Source organism: Canis lupus, chromosome 2 (genome assembly GCF_048164855.1).
Source record: "Canis lupus baileyi chromosome 2, mCanLup2.hap1, whole genome shotgun sequence".
In the NCBI taxonomy this organism is placed as follows: Eukaryota; Metazoa; Chordata; class Mammalia; order Carnivora; family Canidae; genus Canis; species Canis lupus.
The window spans coordinates 59,399,167-59,415,837 of record NC_132839.1 but is presented as its reverse complement, the minus strand read 5'-3'; the positions used below and the strand labels follow the sequence as shown (position 1 = coordinate 59,415,837).

Below are 16,671 nucleotides of genomic sequence, written 5' to 3'. Positions count from 1 at the left end.
ACACCCCTGGCACGGGGTACACCTGGCTCTGCCAGGACTGATTTGCTGGCTTGCTGTGTTGGCCCAGAGGAGGGAGAGTTTGGGGTGCAAGCCGTGGTGGCAGAGATGGGGAAGTCAGGAAAACCCCGGCAGGCCATAGTGCTGCTCCTCCTCCTCCCCTCCTGCTACCCCCACTCTTGATCTGCTCTAAGGAATCTGCTGTGAGCGTTGCTGGGGACGGGTCAGGCTAGGGGTCGGGAGTCTCACATCCATGACACAAGGCTGCAGACCCAGAGCCCAAACCGTCCTGGTCCAGCCAGAGGAACAGGTGGCAGCAGGGGCCAGCTACAGAGGCTGCCGCCAACAGTCCAGATGGAGGTGAGAGGACAGCTGGGCCTGGGACAGGGGCCACAGGGTGGGAGGGGGCTGCAGGGGGCTGCAGAGAAAAGACCCCCCCGCCCGGGGTCTCACACAGAGAATGGCTTCAGCCTGCAGTCGGTGTGGGGCAATCTGGCCTACGCTGGGCTCCTGGGGGTGCCACGATGTTGGGGCCTGAGTGGGTCATGAGGGTCAGCAGACGAGGTAGCAAGACAGCCCTGACTCCCACCCTTGATTTAGAGGTAGACGTGGAACTAGTACCAGGTGTGGGAGACTTGCCTCGGGTCTAAGGTGAGTCCTGTTTCTGGTGGAAGCCGGGGTGGTGGTGGCAGCGGTGGGTGGAGTCTGCAGGAAGCATCTTGCCTGATTTGAGCATGCCAGTGCTTGCCCATAGGGGTCATGGAACATCTGGCTTTGACAGCTGTCCCCACTGACCAAGAGGGTGGCACAGGGGCTCGTGCACACACCCAGGGGCCTGGCATCCAGCGGGGAAAGTCACCAGATCTGCAGCCTGGATTGTTTGCTGGCTGCCACCTGGAATGCCCTGAGGCCTTTCCATTTCCCAATCCGACAGCCCCGTTCAGATGTGATGGGAGTGCAACCTTGGTGTCAGTGACAGGTGGCCCTGCAGCTGCATTCTGTTGCCATAGCAACAAGGTAGGGACTGCTGCCCAGAGCTCAGGGGCTGATTAGACCACAGGGCTGTCACTGCCGCTCCGTAGCCCGAGAATGTCCAGGAATGAGAGGAAATGTAAGTGGATGGGACCTTAGAGCTTTCAGCAAAGGGTATCATCCCCTTTCCCTCCCTCCTAGAGACCAGCCACCACCAGCCACAAACAGGCAATTTGCCGTTTCCTTGTCAATTAGCAGCCCCCACCAGAAAGGCAGTCCCACTCCCTGTTGACACACAGGCTTACAGAGAATAAAACATGTTTACTTCGGAGAATCACTCAGAGTGCCCTGCTCATGGGCTTGGGGTGTCTTAGTCATCCTGGGCTGCCATCGCAAAATACCACAGCCTGAGAGGCTTAAACAACAAACAGTTGTGTCTCATGGTTCTGGAGGCTGGGAGTCCGAGATCAAGGCGCTGGCCGATTCGGTTTCTAGTGAGGCTGGACTCCCAGCGTGCGGAAGATCGCCTCCCTCAGAGCGCTCACCTGTGTGCAGAGAAGAAGTAAGCTCTTGGTGTCTCTTCTCATAGGGGCATCATGGAGTCCCCGCCCTCATGACCTCATCCCACCCTATTAACTCCCAGTGGCCACGCCTCCACATGCCATCACATTCGGGAGCATGTGAATTTGGGGGCGAGGCACAGACATTTAGTCCATGACATGGGGCAGAAAATGAAAGTGGCCCTTCAGAACCTATCAGGAAACATTCTTATTTCATTCATTCATTCATGCATTCACCCAACGATTTTTGTGAGCGCCAGACACTATCCCATGTCCTAAGGAAATAGCGCTGATAATAATTCCCATGCCACACACCCCTCTGGCTTCTGAAGAGCCTGAAGCCAGTGTGGATGGTTCCTGTCCCTTTGTGATGACAGATGTCTGGGGTGGTGGTGTCCTTGCCCTGCCCCACCCTCTGGAGGCCCAGTGTCCCCGTCCTTCCTCTGACCCTTTTCGTCCCTTCCTCCTTCTTGTCAATTTCACTTCCTCTCGGTTCTTATCAAATTTTCGATGACATTTCATCTGGGTGGTGGCCTGAAGATTAAAGATCTTCATTTCTGGGGGCAATTCCCACACCATTGAGCTTACCTTTTGGTGGCCAAGGATAGGAAAATTGGTAAGTAAGAAAGTAACTATGTGATCACTAAATGAAAGTACAGTTAAAAAGGCACAAGGCTGGGGAGGTAGGTGGGGGGACTGGTCACTTGGAAGGTCCCCTCCCACAGCAGCTTCCTGCCAACTTCTGATGTCTCCTGGGAGACAAAGACCCCTTGATAGCAAGTTTTGTCTCAGGGATTTTGGCTAAACTTCCTTAGCCTGTCTGGAGCTCTAGGACATTTCCGTGATGTCTTCTCTCTTCTTTCCTTCTCTGGGGTCAGACTTTGGTCACCCTGGCCTCCCCTTGCCCATCCTTTTTTCCTTTCCTGAAGACCCTTCCCTTGATGAAAGCCATGCACGGCCCCTCCTGTTTCTGATCCTTGCAGGACCGGAGCAGCACAGATCTGAAGAGGTTAGAGAGTGAGCCATGAGTGCTGCTGAGGGAAGAGTGTTTCCAGCCACGGGAACAGAGGCTGCAGTGGGTGCTCAGGTGGGAGCGTGCCTGGTTTGCGTTAGATCTGGGATGGGATGTGACTCAGTGTGCTCACAGGTGGTTAGCCTGTTACTGCTTCACAGATGCTGGCAGGAGACATGAGTCTCGTGGGTCAGAGTCAACAGACTTCAGTGCTCATGGCCCAGCAGTGCCTTGGAGGGTTGATGCTCTGCTCCTCCGCGTGGGAGGAGCTGCGCAGTCCTTCGGCAGAGAGCGGGGGACAGGGGTGCTGGGTATAGGGAGGAGAAACGTGGGGGACACAGCCAGGGCAGGAAGCAGGTAACTCGAGGGCTTGAGGACACAGAGTAAACACCCCAAGCGACCAGTCAACCAGAGTCTCACAGGAGGCTCGTCTTTACCCAAGACTTACCCAGACTTGACCGGCCATCCCACCAAGGGTCAGGTGCCACCGCCTTGTGGGTCCTGGAGGGAACCTAGCTGCCCCCTCCCCTGCTGGTTTGAGAAGGCTGGACCGGTTGTAAGGCTTCCATGTTCCACATTGTGTTCAGTGATGGCGGGGGTCGGGAGGGGTGAGGACGGGCTGAGGATAGCGCTTGCACCTGCTCTCACCTCCACCATAATTCCCCACCACCCACCCCCACTCGCTACCCACACTCGCCCTGCCACAGGGCCCAGCTTGCCACCAAATTAGGAAAGCAATTTGCTCATGTGGAACGTGCCACTGCTGGAAGTTTCTGTCCTGTTATTAGCTAATTTGCTGTGCTTTAACATAGCCCTTGTTATCTATAACCATGGCAACAATGCAAAGCACTGTGCACGCCTTTATTTTGGACTCTGGAAGCCCGAGCATGGTCTATTTCTGTCTCCGGGCTTCAGAGAAGCTGGGTGGGTCTGGAGGCATGGGGTGGGGTTGGGGGACTTCACACACAGAGCTCCTCTCCTGGGGCCTCGGTCTTCCTAACTATAAGGTATGGGTGGGGGGGTCACTGGCCACTGAGGACTTCTGTGTGTGGGAGAGTGGTGTGTACCCAGGATCCAGAGGCAGGGTTCCACAGGAGGCTGCGGGCTGGCTGCGCGTGGGGATGTAGGCAGTGGTGTGTGGCTCCCGCTGTTGACAGTCCCTGTTTCTGCTAATTTGGTGTCCTCACTATATAATTATACTGTGAAATTCCCTGACTGAAGACAGTTTTTTTTTTTTTTTAAATATCCTTCCCTGACTCCCACCACTCATTTCCCAGATTCGTGAATGGGGAAGGTGGGCGTTTGCAGCTTTTGGCGGAGAACGAGGGATGTTATGCAACCTGTCCTCTGAATTTCCGCAGCACCACCCCCTCACTGGGGTTCGGGAGGAAGAAATGGGAGGATGTGGTTTCTGACTTCTCTGGGTCTCAGTTTTCCCATCTGTCAAGTGGGGACGTAAGTATCTTCCTTATGGGGTGGTGCCAAAAGTCAACACGCTGCCTTCCAAGCGCAGGAATGTGGACTTTCTCCCTGTTGAGATGACCTCGGGTGGGTGCCTGCACCCCTCTCAGCCTCACTTTCCCATCGCTGAGTAGAGTCAGGGATAGATATCTTACCGGGCTGTTTGAGGGCTAAGTGGGACCCTGCCAAACAATGCCTGGTGTCGCGCTGATGCTCAGTGATTGGCATCAATGATGATCGTGAAGGTATCATGTCCTGCGGCACCTGCAGGATCCCATGTGGACCTGCGCACGTGTCCCAGCCGGCTGTGGGTGGGGCGGCCAGTTCTGTGAGGTGAGGTCAGAGCTGGCAACTACTGGACCTGTCAGCTCCATTCAGAGCACTTCTCAGAGCTCCCCAGAGGCAGATGCTGATGCCACTTCGATGAGCCACGTCCCTCTGATGTGCTCTTGATATTTCCTGCCGGCTTTCCCCTGCCTGACCCGGTCAGCGGTCAGACTGAGTCACAGCCGCCGCCCTGGGGCTCCTGGCTGGCTGCCACCCCGGGGGCATGGACAGGACGCAGCTCCGCAGAATCCATCTGCTCTCAGGGGGCTCTTTCTCTACATTCTTATTTTAAAACTTTACAATTTGTTTCTTATTTCACATGCTTTCTGTTGCTATCCTAACATAAAGGAAACCCTTGGGATGCTTTGACCTCGTTGATCTACTTACTACATGTCAACATGTGTTTGTTTGAATGTAAGTGAATGTCTGGAGGGAAGACCCTGGAGTTTCGCAGATGTCGCTGCTGGGGGTGGCTGGGGGTGCTGAGGCGCCTTGTAGATCAAATGAAGTGGCGAGATTAGCAAAGATGTTTAATTTTGGTTTGAGTGAGTGAGTGCTCTTCTGTATTTTATGTTGAAAAGATTTGAATATAAACAAGATGGGTTGCTTTGGAACTGGAGATGCATTTCCAAAATTTAAAGAGACCAATGCTGAAAACACTCTTCGGAAGGTTCACTTCCATCATGTTTCTTTGCTTGGATTGGGCTGATCTTCGAACGTCCCCTGGGAATGAATGTTTCCTATTGTTCTCATCTCCCAAAGAGGGGGCTCGGCCTCTGCCCGGGTCCGAGGTTTGCCCTGGCCAGGTTGTGCCAGGTTGTGCCGGTGTCCGTCCTGCAATGGGGGTCTTTCTTTCCCTCCACCTGTGAGGACAGATCCTGAGGTCTCTGCAGACCTGCCTCCTCGTGAAGGCCGCCTGGATACGGGCTTCACAAGCCCTAAGTACCTGCTGTACACGCAGCCTCTTTAGGGGAAGATGCTCTGCAGCCAGAGCCCTGGGCTGGCTCCCCTCCCCCCCCACCGCCCCCACTCCTGAGAAAACGCAGGGAAGGGTCTGGTGGGAGGTGGCACTTCCTATTTCAGATCACTGTCTCACCTTGAGCCTGAGAACCTGAGAGGGACAAGCCAGTGTTGATGCATTTCAGGTGGGCCTCTGGAGCGGGGCACAGTGTGGTTCCCCCTAGATTTTCAGAGTTCCCTCAGGTGGGCAGCAGGGCGTTTTCACTTACCACTGAAGTTGGCAGGTTTTACGAGTGGAGGTTGAAAGCCTGTGTTCTGCTGTGTGCACAGCCAGGTGGGACCAGAGGACAGACAGCCACAGGCTGGCACTGGCCGGCAAGGTGTGTGGACATGTTGACTGGTTCTGGGGCTCAGCAGAGGCTTTGAATCCCGGCTCTGTGCCCACTAGCTGTGGGACCTTGAGTCAGTTATCTGCCCTCTCTGAGTCTCAGTTTCCTTTCCTGAAAAGAGGGATTCCAAATTCCCCAGAGAATTAAAAGAGGACTCCACTCCACGAGATCCAGCACGTAGGGTGCCCTGAGCAATGAACATGAGTAATGATGCTCCGAAGACAAGTCGTGAGCAGTGTGATGGGGAAATGCTCTGTTCGAAGCAGTCAGGGGAAATGTGAGGGTTATAACTGCCTGCGTGTCCTCCATCCAGCGCTGTCACAGGTGTCGGGGCATTGGGCGCTGACTCTGCCACTCACCTGCTGGATGACCTGGGGTGGGTTCTTCTTGTCTCTGGGCCCCCGAGCTAAGCTGACCACATCCATGCAAGGTGCACACGTCCACGGGGGGTGTTCCTGTGGGGCCCATCCCTGCTGACCCTCTGTCCTTGTCCTGTCTTCCACTCCCGAGGAGGCTGCGTTTCTGAGCAAACCAGGTACAAAAGGCCACTGGACCCAGTCTGGTGGCCCCTGACTGAGTCATTCCTGGGGTCACACAGACCTCAGAGCAGAGCCTGGAGCCCTGGGCCTCACATGGATTGGCTCACAGGCCTGGGGCTCGGCTTTTAGATCCCCCATTTTGGTCCATTGTTCCTCCTAGCTTCTCTGGGACTACAGCCTGCTCTGGCAGCGCCATGTCCCAGCAATCCCTTCTGGAGGCAGGCAGAGGTGTCTCTGCTCCCCTGATGCCATGTGGAAGGAGCAGTGACGCGCTGTCCCGGGATGCTCCCTGCTTTCCCTCCCTGGCCACCTGGCTGTGGTTACCATGGCCCCACCCTCAAACCCCACCCTGGCCTGAGCCTCCAGGGCCCCATGGGGAGGATGAGGCCGATGCTTAGGTGGCCGAGTACGGGGTGCAGGTTGACTTTGGTGGTGGGATGGGCAAATAGTGCCGTCCACCTGAAGGCTGGCCCAGGTGTCCTTGTGTGGAGCTCTTGAAGAGTCAGCCAGGTGATGCATGTGGGAGGGAGAGCCAGCCTTCCTGAGTTCAGTTCTGCACTGTCACCTGCTAGCGGTCCTACCTCGGGGCAAGTCTGAGCCTCGGAGCCCTCAGCTGTAAAATGGGGCAGAAAATGATAAGGCCTCACATCAGAGGTTATTGTGAAGGTAAAACGAGACAATTGGGTCTGAGCTCTGTCCATGATGAAATTATTGGGAATAATATTATTTGTAATTTTTTATATTATTTGTAATTATAATGTTTATTGAGTGCTTATCATGTGCCAGGTGCTGTTCTAAGTGCTTTCTATGTGTTAATTCATTTGACAACCCACAGAAGTAAAGACTATAATTGCTGCTATTTTACAGATAAGAAGGGCAGGTTTGGAATTGGTGACCCATGGGAGCAAACCCTGAAACCCCACGATGACATGAGTGGCAGCTGCCCAAGCTGCCCCAGCCCTTCTTGGGCGACAGGGGCTCAGAGCATGCACCTGGCTCTTCTGGGGGACTCAATCCTCTCCAGCCCAGGACCGCTCCCCATACAAACCTGCTCTCTCCCCTCATCCTATATATTGTTTAGTGAGACCACTTCCCAGGCCTCTAACCCAGGAATTGGGGTGTCCTCTGAGATGATGTGGATGAGAGCCTTCTGGGCAGAGGGACCGGGACATGGATCAGGGTGCTAGATTCTCAGGCACATGGCTGAATTGTTTGGGGCTGGGAGGTGCATGTGAGAGGCAGGGAGGTAAGCAGGGCTCTGCATGGCTCCCCACCCTACACACATGTGGGGTCACTGAGGTGCTGTAAGCATGCTGAGGCTGAGGTCCTCCCCCCGAGATTCTGACTGACTGGGTGATGGATTTTTAAAAGATTTCCAGTTGATTCTAACACCAAGTTGACACCTGGTGACCTAGAAGATCACGAGAGGAAATGAAGCCACATGCACTGTATAGACTTGCAGTGTCCCATTAATGAATTCCCTGTAAGTAAAATTAGAACTTCATCTCCTCAGCCCCACAAGCGCATGTCAAGTGTCCGGTGGCCACCATGGTGCACAGCACAGACCACCGTCAGCGTTTCCATCATCTCAGAAAGCTCGAGTGGACTGGACTGGTTCATCTCTAACTCCACTCGGTTGGAATGAGAAGCCAGGTAGGCATTTTTAAAGAAGGAGGGCACTATGGGCGGGTATTAGATTTTCAATAGGTCCAATGCAAGGTGGCCTGAGTGACCTCGGAGAGAATCCACAGAGGACTGTGCTGAGGATCCAGGCGGGAAGAGAGGTACTGACCCCCCACATTGGTAGTAGAGAGGTTGGGCTTGATTCGGGAAGGGGCAGAAGGGAGCAGGTGGGGCTGAGAGTGTGCCGCAGAGGAAGCAGCCTGAGGGCCTTGGGCCTGCTGCCTACAGGTGCCTCCCTGGCAGTGGTGCTGGACCAGGGGACGTTTGGTCCCATCTAGAGACAGTTTTGGGTTCCCATGATGGGGGATGTGGGGTGCTCCTGGCACCTCCCGGTGGAGGCTGGCAAACACCCCACGGTTTGCAGGACAGACGCCCAGGGCGAGGGCGGCCCCGGCCCGCAGGGTTCTGGGAGCCGAGGCGGGGAAGCCCGGGTCTCCGGGTGGGGGAGGACGGCCAGTCCAGATGGCACCCTCCTTGGTAACGACCACGGACGGGGAAGCGACGTGGCGGTGCTGTGTTCTCCATTCTCAGGAGCGGTTGATGAGATCTCCAGCTCACGCTGACCGTTGGACCCGGAGCCCAGGAAAGAGGAGGAGCCAGGGCTCCAGCTGCATCGGTGGACCCCTGGCCACTCAGTGGGAATCGGGGCTGAGCGCAGCGTCTTTGGGAGCAGCACCCTCCCGGACGGGCAGGCAGTACGGAGGGACGCCACATCTTGCAAAGGTTCTCTGTTGCCCAGCGCTGTGGTGCTGCAGCTTCTGCTTCTGTGGTGCCCGCAGGGTCCCACTCATCCTGCATCTTTGCAGTTTTGCAGACGGTAACCCCATAGCCTTGCTACCCAACACCTCAGACTTCACCCCTCCAGCCACATGTCCTGGTGCCTGGGTTTGTTTGGGGGAAATACCTTCCAGGCTACGGGAGGGAAGGGTGGGGAGGGGGGCCTGCTTCACTGCTGATGCCCCTCTCTCCCCTGCACCCCATAGACATGCACAGAGATGTCTGAGGCCAGGTGGCTGAGTGTGGGGTGTGCAGGACGACTTTGGTGGTATGGGTGGACAGTGCCGTACACCTGAAGGCCGGCCCGTAGAGGGTTGAACAGGACCCTCCAGGAACATATGTCCTCCTGGAACCACAGAATGTGACCTGATATGGAAATAGGGTTTTTGCAAGTGTCCTCCCTTAAAGATCTTGTAGTGAGACCCTCTAGATTTGGGAAGACTTTTGACCCAGTGAGATGTCCTTACAAGGAGGGAGGTGGAGAGACACGCTGATAAGAAGTTGGCAGGGAGATGGAGGGAGCCTGGAGCCACCGGGAGCTGGAGAAGGAAGGGATCTCCCCTGAGCCTCCAGAGGGACACAGCCCCCCGACACCTGCTCTCAGAGTGAGAGTGCGTTCCTACTGTTCAGAGCACCCTGGTTTGAGGCACACGGTCACGTCAGTCCCAGGACCCTTGCACAGAACCCCATGATCAGTCAACATTACCTGGACAAGGATGGCTTGTCACACTTCCTGAGGCCCAACATTTGGACGACAAAGGAAGAATGGACCTAGGAGGCTGTGGGGTCTCTCTCCAGGCACCCCCTACCACTTGCCAGTGGTGGATGGAGGGCAGAGGACAGGGTGCAGGGTGCGTGTGCTCTGCAGGCCTTTCATTCAGTCTTTGCTACAACTCTGTGGGCGCCCCCGCACTCTGATGAGGACATTGAGGCCCAGAGAGGCTCCCCAAGGCTTCACAGCTTGTAGGAGGCAAAATCGGGGAAGCCTCCGGAAGCCCAGCAGCAGATGGTGGGTTGGGACCAGCGCACGTTGGCAGGCCAGCCTCTCTTGTTGGGGATTGTGGCCATCTTTCCAAGACTTCGGGGTGCCTGCTTCTGCTTCCGTGGGGTCCAGTGGAGCTGAGGAAGCAGGAAGGCAGGTGCTGACCATCTGCTGTCCAGGGATGCTGTCTAGGTGAGGCCATTTGGGGGCTGCCCCAGATCTGTGGAGTGAGACCCCAGGGCATCTGTGTGCACACGGCAGTTGGAGAAACCCTGGACGTGGGCTGGATCCCGCGCTCCCAGAAACCAGGCCAACCGGGAGGGACTGCACACTGTTCTCTACCCAGACCCGTGAGCTGAGATGTCCCTCCTGGCTGGCACCCGTTCCCAGGAAGTTAACCATCACTTATAAGAAATCAGTCACCCATGCCCTTCCTCCTATGCTGCTCACGGTGCAGGGATGGAAGCTTCTGGAACGGGGGGTCCTGGGACAGCTGAGCTTGGGCAAGGCAAGCAGCAGAGCTCTGGGTGTGCCCTTCCCAGGGCAGTGCTGGTCCTCCCTGCATCCCTTCCCAGTTTGGCCTCTGGGATGTGGTGGCTCTCGGGCTGGGGTCGCAGAGGGGACCCGTTGGACGCAGATTCCCCTGCTTTGTCAGGGGCCTCACAGAATTCGGGCCGAATGGTCCCATGATTTGATGTGTTTTGTCACCACCCCCCTTCTGTGACACCGAGGACTGTGTGATACCAAGGACTGTGTGATACCCCCAGTTTCTAGGAGATTGAGGGCGTCTGGTGGGCTCGGGGCCTGCAGTGGACTCAGAGTGTGCGGTACTCAGAGGCCCAGGGCCCGGGTGGTGGAGAAGGATCCTCCGAGCCTTTGTGGGCCTTGGCTCCCTCTGCTAGGGATGGGGGCCCGCAGCGACGGACGGCCCAGCCGCCTTGCAGGGGTGTCAGGTCTGAATGGAGAGGAGCCAGAGGTGGCGGGAGTGGCTGATGGACACACCTGCCCTGGATGCAGGCACTGCTCTGTGCAGCAAACACGCCCTCTGCTTCCTGTCTGCCCGCACGGCCCTCGGGCATGTGCTGCCCAAAAGGGGATGCCCACGGTGTCTCCGGACACTTCCATAATCTTGCTGTCAAAGGGCAGATGTCTTCAGGCCTTGCTGCTGTGCTTTAAAAATATGTCCTTAGTTACAAAGGAAAGGAAAGACAGGAAAGGCCTCTTAAGAATGGAAGGGAAGCGTGTATAACACGGGGTCACCATGCTGGCCACCTGAGCCGGTGTGGTCTAACCTCCTCAGGCGGGAGTACAGGCTTTTTGTGATCTGACCTGTGTCTTTCTCAGCAGCCTGCTGTCGCCTGAGCTGCATTGGGCTTATTATTAGTTATATATTTTTGAACAGTTGGGTACCTTGTCTTTGCTCGTGCTGTTGCCTTTGCCTGGAGTTCTCTTTCTTTTGTGTTTGACAGACCCCTTCTCATCCTCCGAGATGGATTTACAGAAAGCTAAAGAATGTCAGCCTTAGGGCCTCTCCTGCACAGCACCTGCCAAGCCCCTCTATCCCTGGAAAGGGGCCCTAGCAATGTGTTTGTATGACAATGAATTTTTAAGAATTTTGCTAAAGTAAGATGCTTTGCTTGTGCTTGGCTAAACCCACTGGCTCTTCCCGCTCTGATGCCCTGGCCTTGCACTCCAGCGTCATGACAGCAGGGGCAGCGGGGATGTTCCTGGAGGTACCCCCGCCCCACAGAGCCAGCTCCCAGAGCCTTACCCATACCACACTGACCATGTACCTCGCTGGCACGTCTGCAGGTGCCCCAGCTCACGTCCACCGTGACCTGAGCCCCAGATGCATGCTCCAAGCCTTGCCATGTGGTTTCACGGTGTTTTACGGAATGTAAACATCTATTTTGAGATGGAAGAGGAACTCAAACACTGGTGCAAGATCCGAAAGTTTATTTAAAAAGTTAATAAAGCTCAAGGACACCGTTTTAGCTGCAACTTGGAGAGACGTGTTAGAATGTTTCCACAAACAAATGATTAATCACAGACTACTGATCCAGACAGGTACTAAGGTGTTCTGCTGCTGCTGCCGCCTTTCAGTTTATTAATTAAAGAACTGAGAGGGCATTCAAATAAAAATAAATGGAATATGGAACAAAAGCTTTAAAGATGGGGAGCAAAGGAACAGAACCTAATCTGCAAAGGGGGGATGATTTATACAATTCATTAAGATAATGAGTTGGTTCTGGGATGGTTCGATCATCCAGCTAATGAGGAGGAGCAATTCTGTGAACCCGTTTGGAAAAGATTCAAATTTCCTGTTAATTTGGAATAAATACAGATACTGACAAACACTGTGTCGAATCTGCAGTGTGCTGCCGCCCAAACACATCGGTGACAATGTGGCTAATATGTGCTTGCAGTTTAAGAAGCATCGAAGACAAATCCTTGCAAAACACACGTTGAAATGCCATGAAATCTTACAGTTCACATAGGAAAGATCCTTGACAGAAGCTTTCCCAAATCAGTAGCAATTGTAAACATTTACTTGTCTTTAGAAATAATGGGATGTGACGTGATCACAACAATGATTCCTTCTTCTGATCCTTCGTGCTGGAGGAAAGACTGATTTATATTTATATTCTCTCTTCCAAAAAAAAAAAATTACATTGCCCACCAACTCATTGTTGTATGCAGAGACCATCAAAGATTGGGCATGCAAAAATATAAAAGTATTTTAGACATAAGACAGGTGTTCTATTAATAGAAATATCATGTTCTTTGTCTGATTTTTGTGAGGTTGGTAACGTTTTCCAGCTTTGAAATGTAATTTGTTGTGATTTCTTTTCTCATTCTGAATCAATGTTAGATTTTTGTCCTCGATGTTGGCTTCACATTCTTTTACTTAGGGAAGCTTCCCACTCCCCCTGCCAGGAGTGCACACACGACTGTATGAGCATCAGGTCCCTTGAGAATGGGTTCCAGGCCAACCTCTCCTGTTTGGAGAGCCCTCCCTGACTCACCAGCACAGGGAATGCCATCTGCTCTGGGTTCCCACAGGACCACTGAAGCACAGCCACCACCGCCCCTTGGGTGGTGCTGTGTTTATGTGCTCCTGCCTTCCCCAAGGGGGAGAAGTGCTTCTCCCAGCTCTTGCTAGTTGCATGAGGCACAGAGTCCAGCCCTGAGCAGATGCTTGGGAACGTGAGTGTTTGGGGTAAGAGCCCCTCAAGGAAGTCGTGATAGTCCTGGGCGCTCAGAGCATCTGCACTGTGAACTCTCCCGCCGTAACCACCCCCCCAAACCCCCCTAACCCTAACCCTAACCCTAACCCTAACCTCTGGAGCAAGCAGAGAAGACCCTAAGCGTCTTCTCCGCTTGCTCTCTGGAAAAGTCTTGGTACTCATGAGCTGTGAGGTTCCAGCGCCTGACTTTGGATTAAGCTCTGTGCTTTCCCAGGGCTTTCAGTTCTATGTGGGGAGAGTCTTCAGCCCCAAGTGCGGACAGGCCTGCTGGTGGACCTGCTGGCATAGAGTCGGGGAGGGCTTTGCCTGCGTTCTGTACAATCCAGGTAGCAGGCTTCTGGGGTCCCTGTCTGTTAGAGGCTGATTGGTGTCAGGAAGAGACAGACCAGGGATGCCTACGGAGGGAAGGAGTGAGGATGGGGGGGGGGGGGTGTAGGGAGAGCTGTCCCCAAGGAACAGGGGCAGTGAAAGGGCCACAGGATGAGCCTGGGCATGAGGTGGGGGCACCTGCACTTCTGTGTTCCATTTCTAGGATTCCTCTGGAGAGACTGGGGGTCCAGGATAATTTCATCCTTGAGAACATCTGGCTCATTTTTCTCTCTTAAACATGATTTGGGGCTCTGTTTCCTCTTCTGTAAAATGAGGAGATAATCTTTGCTCACAGTGCTGAACGTTGGGAGACGCTCATCAAATAGCAGACATGAGATTATGCTGAGCAAGCACAATGTCAAAGCAGGTGCTCAGCAAGCATAGCATCAAAGTAGGTGCTCAGCAAGCACCTCATCAAAGTAGATGCTCAGCTAACAAGGCAGGCATGGGATGGGTTCTTGGCTAACAAGGCAGGTGCAGGGCAGGTGCTCAGCTAACAAGGCAGATGTGGAGCAGCAGGTGGTCAAGCTAACAAAGTTGGTGTGGGCTGAGTGCTCAGCTAACAGGGCAGGTGCGGGGCAGGTGCTCGGTTAACCTGAGTAGCTGGTCTGTTGTATGAGCACTGACCTGGACTCAGGCGGCCTGTCTGGGTTGGCTGGGTGCCTCCCCAGAATTTCTCTAGGTCCAGAGGGCCATGTGTCTCTGCCAGTTTGGAAACGTCTGAGTGTTGCTGCGGGGAGCCTCCTGGGGCAGATGCACTCCCGGAGACCCCCAGGTCAGGGCTGCTCAAACTGCCTTTCGTCACGGAGTCCTCTGCAGATGAAGTGAGCCCAGTGGAGGCCCAGTATGTGAACGGGTAAAATGGGGCTGGTCCGGTGGAAGCACAGGGTGAGGGGCTCAGAGGCCCACGCCCTGCTCACTCACTCTGCACCTGTCTCCGACCCGTCCCCAAGGGGCTGCCGTGAACCCCAACCTTCCCATGTGGAAACACATTGTGATCTAAGTCAGATGCCTCTGGGATGGAAGGGGCTGTCGTACCAGAGGACGGAGGACGATGACTCAGGAGAACTCAGGGAGCCTGGCGCGTTCTCTTGTCCTCAGTGTCCCTGCTGTGAGGGCAGGTAGTTGGATCACCCCCAGTTTGGAGGGGTTTTGGCGGTAACTCCAGTAACACATGGCGCAGGCGCCACCTCGTGGTGAGAAGGGGCCACGGCCGCTGTGCGGAGTCCCGCGGGCTCCCCAGGTGTGGGCAGAGGTGAAGCCGTTTACGCCAGACCCTGGCCTCCGGCGAGGATGCTGCCTCTCTGGATGCAGGTGTTTATGGGTGTGGTGATCAACCCCATCTGCCAGCACCCCCTGTGTGATCTTGGCCGCCCCGTTCCCTCTGGATGTCAGCTCCCCATCTGCAACCCAGGGGGCTGGACCCAGGCTCCCCTGAGCACTCTAGGGATCGAGGGGGGGGGGAATTTCGTGAAGTCCCTGAAATTTTAAGGGAATTGTTGGAGGGGGTCAGTTTTGTGGGGGTGAAGGTCGACAGATCTAATTGCTTTCTTAAAGAGGTCTCGCGGGAGCCCTGCTCTAGATGCACCCCAAGGGCACCCACGGTCTGGACCTTCCTTTCTAGAGCCTGTGCCCATCTAAACAACCCAGAAGGCCCACGTTCCGCAGATGCTTCCAGCTTGCCAGTGGTCTGGAGAAGTACTAAGGAGGTCAAAGACAGATGAAAAGCAAACCCTAACCCCACCCCACCCCCACCCGGCCCGCCCCAATGCCAGTGACATTTGGTTCAGCCCTGGGGGCAGAGCTTGGAAGTGAGGCTCTGGAACTCTGCAGGCCGCCACCCGCTGCGGGCACTGTCTCGCCCCTCTACGGCTCCTGTCCCGGGTGCACCCCAAAACACTACTTCTCCCCGAGTGGCCATGCTGGGCCCTTCTGCAGAGTCCGAGTGGGGGTGGAGGGAGGGGACAGCCCTTGCCGTGGGGTCGCCGCTCTGGGCCAGGCACCGTGCCGAGTGTTTGGCTGTAATTGGTTCATCCAGCCCTCACACTGTGAGGCTCCCAGGCAAAGCCCCAGCTCCGGGCTGGCCTCCTCATCAACCCAGCAGCCTGAAATCGCCCACTGGCTCTGCTGTTCGGATGCGTCATTTCCCGGGGGTGGTGATACTGACCTCGCGCCTGACCCGGACACTCCCCGCAGCACACCCACTCCGCCCATGCAGAAGCCCACACCTTGTCTCTGTGCCTGCAGGGCCTGCGCGCTCCCCTCCCTGCTGGACAGTCCCTGGCCCAGCCCCAAGCCTCCCTGTCTGTGCGCCCAGCCCACGGGCGGCTGAAGCTGCCCCCGCTCCTCTGGCTCGCCGTCCCCTGCCAGCTGTCTGCACCTGCGGCTTCCTGGGCATCTGGGAAACTGTCAGATGTCATGCTTCCCTTTGGGAAGGAGGCTGAGACACCCGGTCTGTGGACGCCCTCCACCCCTGCCCAGAACAAGGCCACCTTCTCTGCTTCTCTGCTTTCCACCACGGACCAGGCCAGAGACGACTGTCCCTGCCCCCACCCACTGATGAAACGAGGGAGACCCTCCTTTGAGGAACGGTTGGAGCCCTGGCCGTAGAAGGTGGAGCTGGGTTTGATCCCGGTGGGCTCCGTTCGGGGCCTCTGCCCTCGATCCTGGGGCTCCATGGCTATCCAACTGGGGTCTCACAGATCCAACAGCTTCATCCTGCCTGTTCACACCATGCTTAACTTTGTGGAATGTGCAGATTAGATAAACGTGCCTCCCCACCTTTGTCTAAGTCATGGTCCATGTCCCCTGAGTGGCTCTCATCTCCTTCCGGTGACAACTACCTGCCAACACTAGTCTTTGGTTAGGTTTGTTGAGTTGGTTTCCAGCCCACCTGGAAGCGTACTAATACGTGACTCAGATGTGCTCATGAGATTGTCACGGTGTGTCCCCCGGAGGCCGAGATGGAAAGTTCCTCCAGCAAATCCCAATGGGTGTACTGAGCTACAAGACAAAGGAGAGGGACTGAACCTTTGGTGAGCTCTTTCCAGGGACATCCTCTCCTTTCTTGAACTTTCTCGTGGCTTCTGATGTACATCCTCACCCACACGCCGTGCTCAGTGATCCGAATCCTGGTGTCCATCTTTCTGCTCATCTTGCTCTGGGTGAGGCCAGATGCAGAAAACCTGGTAAGGGTTTACTCCTGATTACACTCGCGGTTCCCTGGGGAGCACACGGCACGTGGAGTGGGGCCAGTGGAGGGGAGCTCATGGCTGGTCATGGGGCAGAGGTGCCAAGGATGAGCCACAATGTGGCTTCCTTGGGAAGGGATGGGCCAGGAGGCATGGAGAGCTTCAGACAGGCCAGCTATGGTGGCAAGTGGTGGCCCCGTGAAA

At 55.5% G+C, this 16,671-nt stretch overlaps 1 long non-coding RNA gene across 4 annotated transcripts; it reads left to right on the top strand.

Annotated features, from left to right (window-relative positions):
* The first annotated feature begins 1,014 nt into the window (after positions 1 to 1,014).
* Positions 1,015 to 12,568, top strand: LOC140619191 (uncharacterized). 4 transcript variants are annotated; one of them, XR_012019123.1, is made up of 6 exons: positions 1,015 to 1,108; positions 2,513 to 2,616; positions 3,819 to 3,996; positions 7,731 to 7,870; positions 8,432 to 8,623; positions 11,129 to 12,564. It is a non-coding gene; the product is annotated as an uncharacterized lncRNA (long non-coding RNA). The 4 variants fall into 4 exon arrangements; XR_012019122.1 differs by having other exon boundaries at positions 8,432 to 8,717; XR_012019119.1 differs by having other exon boundaries at positions 8,432 to 12,568.
* The last annotated feature ends 4,103 nt before the right edge of the window (positions 12,569 to 16,671 follow it).